Source organism: Trifolium pratense, linkage group LG4 (assembly GCF_020283565.1).
Source record: "Trifolium pratense cultivar HEN17-A07 linkage group LG4, ARS_RC_1.1, whole genome shotgun sequence".
Taxonomy (NCBI): Eukaryota; Viridiplantae; Streptophyta; class Magnoliopsida; order Fabales; family Fabaceae; genus Trifolium; species Trifolium pratense.
In genome coordinates, this window is record NC_060062.1 from 32,308,259 (window position 1) to 32,315,710 (window position 7,452).

The 7,452-nt window shown below is 41.6% G+C and overlaps 1 non-coding gene across 1 annotated transcript; it reads left to right on the forward strand.

The window, feature by feature from the left end:
- The first annotated feature begins 5,530 nt into the window (after positions 1 to 5,530).
- Positions 5,531 to 5,636, forward strand: LOC123882518. Its single transcript, XR_006799846.1, has one exon. It is a non-coding gene; the product is annotated as a small nucleolar RNA R71 (small nucleolar RNA).
- The last annotated feature ends 1,816 nt before the right edge of the window (positions 5,637 to 7,452 follow it).

The window sequence follows — 7,452 nt, forward strand, 5'->3', positions numbered from 1 at the left end:
GGTACTCCCTCCTCCATCAAAATTTACTATCAGCAAAAAAAAAAAAAACTTTCTTTGTTTAATTTATAAGTAAAAAACTCATCTTTTATCATTTTTTAAATTTACTTTTACTTATTCTTATGGAGGAATTAAATGCAAATTTTATTTAATTTATTTCCATAAAAATTATTTTAAAAAAAACAAATACTATACTACAAAATTACCATATTTTGTTTTTTTAATAAGTGTGAATATTTAATTTGAGAAAATGTATTAATTATTAACGATAAATTTATAGGAGGTTGATGGATAATTTTCGCAAGTGAACGAATTACCACGTAGTAATAAAAATATCGATCCACAGGGATTGTGTGATTAAACTAGTCTAATAGTGTTCATAAACATTATGCAAGAAATACACATAAATTGGGGGTATGTTGAGTGATGAATTGTTAGAAAACGTGCTTTGATATAATGGAAAAGCGAGGTAGAATCATCGGAATCACCTAGTCTATAGCTAAACCACATGCAATCTACTACATCATAGGAATCTACTCAAGTGTTCACAACTGGATCGACAAAGTAGTGAATCGCAATCTCTTGTCAAAATCCACTCTATTCGTTGTCGATACTCCCCCGATCTCTCGGGCGGAAGCTACCTACAACGAATGATATGAGAGCGCGTCGATCATTCGCTACACTCTATGTCTCAATCTCTCGACCGGAAACACTCGAGTGCTCAATGCAATTCAGTTCAGAAATTAAATCAATACTCTCGCACGTGACTTAACTCGAAATCATACACTAATGAAGGATTATAAAGCATTAAGAATAGATTTGCATTGAGTAAACACTTGAACAGAGTACATTCTTACATATAGCAGATCACAATTGATTCATCTACATCCTAGACTATCCTAGATCCTACCTCCAAAAGAAGCTTAGCTCCTCATGTTGCTTCGTTCGCGTCCTCGCTTCAACTTGATGGCTTGAGAATCCATGCTATTGAGGTGCTCGGAGCTATCCTATGGAGTCCTTGATCTGGATCTTGATGCTTCCAAAATCAGAGAATAGATGAATATTGCAGAATTTTCCAACCCCGTAACAGAAAAATGCAGAATCCTTATATAATGAACGCAACCACGCCGCGCGCCAGATCTATCACGCCGCGCGTGGTTGCAAATCCTTCAACTACGCCGCGCGTGTAACGGTATCACGCGGCGCGTGATCAAATCTGAGGTCTCTGATCTTCAACTCTGCCATCTTCACGCCGCGCGTGATAGCTCCACGCCCCCGGCGTAGTTGTTCCTCTTCTCTTCACGCCGCGCGTGGTCAAGTGCTACGCCGCGCGTGATCAAGTCAGAGAGCAATCCAATTCCTGAACAAAGCTTCACGTCGCGCGTGGTCAGGTATCACGCCGCGCGTGATCAAAGTGAAAACTTGGCTCCCTGTGATCTCCATCACGCGGCGCGTGATGGGCTACGCCCCCAGCGTAGTGAAAATCAGCAATTTCCTGCGATTTTTCCTGTTTTCTTGCAAAACAAGTAATCAAGCTTATGATTAGATTTCTCTTACATTTATTGCTTAAAACCTACTAAAATGCATTTAATGTTGCTAAAATAGGCATGGATTAGAGAGTGTGACGATCCGTCATCACAACCCCAAACTTAAACCTTTCCTTGTCCTCAAGGAAACAACTTTTACCTCAAGCTTTTGTGTCAAGACCTTGGCATTTTCCTTAAATTCACTCGAATCATACATACGTGAGAATCACCTGATGATCAATGATCCACCTGCAAACAATGCTCAATTGCACAATCGTTCCCGCAAGACATTTTCAAGTAATTCACACTTTTCAACCAAGGCTCTAAGATCCCATCACACTACTCACATACACTCTTCAGTTTTGGTAATTCACTCAAATCAACACATCAATGCAAGTCAACAATAATTTTGCAAATAGTCTAAGAATTCATTCGGTTCACTTTGTGCACACACTTTAGAGGTCTTTTAGGGTTATAACGTGGCTTGGCTAGGGTGGATGGTGACATTTTTGGGATAAGTAGTAGAAAAACTTGGAGTTAGATCTCCCTAAGGTCAAAAATTCATAAACCAAACCCTTATTCTTTTAAACATAGTGGACTAGAGAACATTTACATTTCATCAAGTAAAGTTTGTAATACTTTTGAACTCAAGGCTATCACTTCTTTTTGTACTTCTTTTCCAATATTTCTTTTCTTACTTTTGTTTTTCATGTTTTTTTTTCTTTTCTTTTCTTTCATAATGACTAAAGCCTTGCAACTTTTGAAATTTTTCTCAATTTTTCAAATCAAAACTTTTTTGTAAGTTCTCTAGTACCCTCACCCCAAACTTAATTTGTTGCTAATTCCAAAGAGCAACCCCAAACTTAGTGGTGAGCAATGCGCATCAACCACTAATTAGGTGCCTAACCTCCAAGAAAGTCATTCCTTTTTTCATCAAAATTTTCTTAAGGTTGTGCAAAATAACATTTTCTTTTTCAGCTCAAATTGGTTAAGCAAAGGATAATTATATGTAAGGGTGGATAGAAAAGCTCAAAGGTACCAAGGAACATGCCTCGTGTGTGCTACAAAAGTACCAATCAAATAAAAAGACGACAAGCAAAATCGAGAGACAATACATGAGTGGATATCACACATAGAAGAAAAAGGAGTGTTTGGCTCAATACCTCTCGGTTGGGTCGAATCAAAGAACCGGTCAAAAAGTGTGCGTTCCCTTCCTTTGCCTCTTGATCACATGAGTGCAACAAGCTATTGCACTGCAAGTTTCACAAAGTACACACGGAGAAAATCATGCAATTGATACTCAAGTAACTAGAAGGAACATGTCAAAGTATTGAAACAAATTCCAAAGGTAAAAACCATTCCACAATCAAACAAGACAAAGTTCAAATTCAAAGTTAAAATAGTACAATCCAGCCAAATCCAAGCAACATCAAATTATTATTACAAACCAACGAAAGTAAAGTAAACGAAAGTAAAAGTAAAGATAGAGTAGCAGAGTATCAGCAGCAGAAAATCATAGACCCTTACTTCACAGTTGTGAAATTCCTTACCAATCAAAAGCGCATAATCATTGTATTAAAGAAATGAAGGTTTACTGAATTCACTTGCACTGATTTTAGGCTTCACATTGCACTTAAGAACTTAGTGAAATTGATAGATCTGAAGCCTAAAACCAAGCAGATGAATCTGAATCTTGATGAATGGTGAGTCTTTAGTTAGAAATTGAGGGTTTAAATAGTCAGAACAAGGTCACCTGATTACGCCGCGCGTGATGTATTTCAAATTTCCTATTTCGACCCAAAATCCAACGGTCATGTTGACCAAATTCAAACGGTCAGGTTGACTTGACGACGCCGCGCGTAGTCCTACTCACGCCGCGCGTGACCACTTTAGCAAAACCACTTTCCTCTCTGCCTTGTTTACGCAGCGCGTGACAGATACCACGCCGCGCGTGATAACTAGTCAGAGAGCTAACTTAACCATTTCCATCGTCACGCCGCGCGTAGGAGGCCCTCACGCCACGCGTGACCGGTATTCCAGTGACACCCCTTTCACCAATTTGCACTACGCCGCGCGTGACTTTAGTTGCGCCCCCAGCGTAGTTTACTTCAACTGTCCTCTATTTTTGCTCTGTTTGCTGCTCCTACCTACATCTTGCAAAACAAAACAAACTAAAACATTAGAAACCGTTGGGTTGCCTCCCAACCAGCGCTTGTTTAACGTCCCGATGCTTGACGTTCCATGCCCCTAAGGGTTATGGAGAAAAAGTGCCACTATGTGGCAAGTAGTGTGCATTCCAAGGTAACTTAAGAGCATCCTTAACAATATGATCATAAACCTGGATTTTAAAGCATTGTGGGTCTCCATCATCACACTTCATCTTACCAAAGACATTGAATGTAACCTGCTGATCATCGGTCCTTAGCATGAGTTCACCCATTTCCACATCGATCAAAGCTCGGCTAGTTGCTAGGAAGGGTCTACCAAGGAGCAAGGGCTCCCAATCCCTAGTTTCTTCCATGTCTAAAACCACAAAATCTGCGGGAAAAACAAACCCAGCAACCTTAACCAACACATCATGGAGAATACCCTCCGGATGCACAATCGATCTATCCGCAAAAGAGAGACTCATCTTTGTCGGTTGTGCTATTGCTCCCGGTATCTTTTTCATCATTGATAACGGCATCAGATTAATGCTAGCACCCAAATCACACAAAGCCTTTTCAATAGTGAGAGTTCCAATGGAACATGGAATTGTAAAGCTCCCCGGATCTTTCTTTTTCTGAGGTAGCTTCCTTTGGATGAGGGCGCTGCACTCTTCCGTCATACTTACCATTTCATCATCTAACGGTTTTCTTTTCTTTGTAAGCAGCTCCTTCAAAAACTTTGCATAACTTGGCATTTGCTCCAATGCCTCAACCAATGGTATAGCCATCTCAAGCTTGTTCAACACCTTCATAAACTTCTTGAACTCCTTCTCTCGCTCAAGATTCTTAACTTTCTTTCTCTTAGGATAAGGCATCCTAGCATATGGCGATTCATCAACTCCTTTACCTTTCTCAACTTTCTTGCTCTCCTTTTCTTTTATCTCCCTCTGTTTTTCAACTTCTTCTTCCTCATCCTCACTAATCTCCACTTCCTTAGACATATTTTTATTTTCGACTTCTTCCTCATGTCTCTCATTTTCAACTACAACCTCTTGCTTATTTTCAACCTCTCCCTCAATGACTTTCTTTTTCAAAGGCTTCTCCACAGCTGGCCTTTCCGGTATCTCTCTACTCCTCAAAGCGATTCCATTGCAAGTTTCATTTTTCGGATTATCATGAGTGTTTCCACCGAAACCTCCTTGATTTTGTAGCATTGAAAATTGCCTTGACAGCTGACCCATTTGCACCTCAAGATTCTTAATAGAAGCTTCATGATTCTTGTTAGAGGTTGCTTGACTCGATTTCATCGCTTCAAAGTTGCTTTGGGTCATGAGCATGAACTGATTTAGAGTCTCTTCCATCCTTGATGGAGGCCTTTGCTGCTGTTGCGGTGCACCTTGACCTTGCATATTGTTCCCCCACCCGGATCCGTTGTTATTGTTGTTGTACGGCTTCCGGAAATTGGCTAAATAGCGAGCTTCCTCTGAACCCTCCGGGAAACATCCGCCATTTGGGTGGTCCTGCAAACAAAAATCACAACGCACATTGTCAATTTTACCTATTGGAGAAGTTTGAACTTGTGGATTAGACAGCAGCTTCATCATTGCTTCCATTTGGCTAGTCATTAGCTTTTGCTGTGCTAATAGGGCGGTTTGAGTATCCAATTCCAACACTCCGCCTCTCTTTTTGGCTCCTCTATCATTAGTAGCTCTATACTCGTTTTGAGCCATACTTTCCACCAACTCTCTCGCTTCAGTTTCGTCACGGTTCTTCAACGAACCACCGGCTGATGCGTCAAGTATCATTCGCGTTTGAGCCCTCAAACCTTGGGTAAACATTTGCATCTGATTGTGGCCATCGAAACCGTGATTCGGACACCTTTTAAGACAAACTTTGAACCTCTCCCAAGCATCATAAAGCGTCTCTCCATCCATTTGTTCGAAGTTACTAATCTCAGCCCTTCTTTCTAGAAACTTGTGGATGGGAAAGTAACGATCTAAGAACTTCCGCTCAAGTTGTCTCCAAGTCTCAATCGTTCCGGCGGGTATCGTGTCCAACCAATCTTTAGCACGGCCGGTGAGAGAATGCTTGAATAACCTCAGTCTTTTGTCCGATTCACTCACCCCCGGTGGATCGGTATAGTCGCAAGCTTCATAGAAGTGAGACAAGTGTAGGTTCGGGCATTGAGCTTCCGATCCGGAATAAGGATTCTCTTTTAGGGCGGAGAGGACCGTGTTCTTGATGTCAAATGAGACAGGATTCGCCGGTTGAAAGCCTTGATTCGCCAACGCGTCGTTGTCTCTTCTCCCATAATCACCAAGAGTACGTCTTTGTGGTTGAGGAACCGGTGGAACGTGGACCGGTGGATCCTGCTCTTCTTCCATTGTAGCTGAACTCTGTCCTTGACAGTCCGGTGTACCACCTAGCAAAGCTCTTCCTCTTGAAGCTTGAGCTTCCCTTGTTGCCTTCCGAATTGCGCGAGCTGTCTTTTCAATTTCTGGATCGAACTGCAGCTCAATGGGACCTGTTCTCCGCATGCACAAGGAAACACACAAGTAGAACGCTCTGGTAGAAAAATATAAAACAGAAAAATAAGGAAAACACAGAAAATATGAACACTATTGCCTTGTCGAATCAATCACAATCCCCGGCAACGGCGCCAAAAACTTGATGGATAATTTTCGCAAGTGAACGAATTACCACGTAGTAATAAAAATATCGATCCACAGGGATTGTGTGATTAAACTAGTCTAATAGTGTTCATAAACATTATGCAAGAAATACACATAAATTGGGGGTATGTTGAGTGATGAATTGTTAGAAAACGTGCTTTGATATAATGGAAAAGCGAGGTAGAATCATCGGAATCACCTAGTCTATAGCTAAACCACATGCAATCTACTACATCATAGGAATCTACTCAAGTGTTCACAACTGGATCGACAAAGTAGTGAATCGCAATCTCTTGTCAAAATCCACTCTATTCGTTGTCGATACTCCCCCGATCTCTCGGGCGGAAGCTACCTACAATGAATGATATGAGAGCGCGTCGATCGTTCGCTACACTCTATGTCTCAATCTCTCGACCGGAAACACTCGAGTGCTCAATGCAATTCAGTTCAAAAATTAAATCAATACTCTCGCACGTGACTTAACTCGAAATCATTACAACACTAATGAAGGATTATAAAGCATTAAGAATAGATTTGCATTGAGTAAACACTTGAACAGAGTACATTCTTACATATAGCAGATCACAATTGATTCATCTACATCCTAGACTATCCTAGATCCTACCTCCAAAAGAAGCTTAGCTCCTCATGTTGCTTCGTTCGCGTCCTCGCTTCAACTTGATGGCTTGAGAATCCATGCTATTGAGGTGCTCGGAGCTATCCTATGGAGTCCTTGATCTGGATCTTGATGCTTCCAAAATCAGAGAATAGATGAATATTGCAGAATTTTCCAACCCCGTAACAGAAAAATGCAGAATCCTTATATAATGAACGCAACCACGCCGCGCGCCAGATCTATCACGCCGCGCGTGGTTGCAAATCCTTCAACTACGCCGCGCGTGTAACGGTATCACGCGGCGCGTGATCAAATCTGAGGTCTCTGATCTTCAACTCTGCCATCTTCACGCCGCGCGTGATAGCTCCACGCCCCCGGCGTAGTTGTTCCTCTTCTCTTCACGCCGCGCGTGGTCAAGTGCTACGCCGCGCGTGATCAAGTCAGAGAGCAATCCAATTCCTGAACAAAGCTTCACGCCGCGCGTGGTCAGGTAT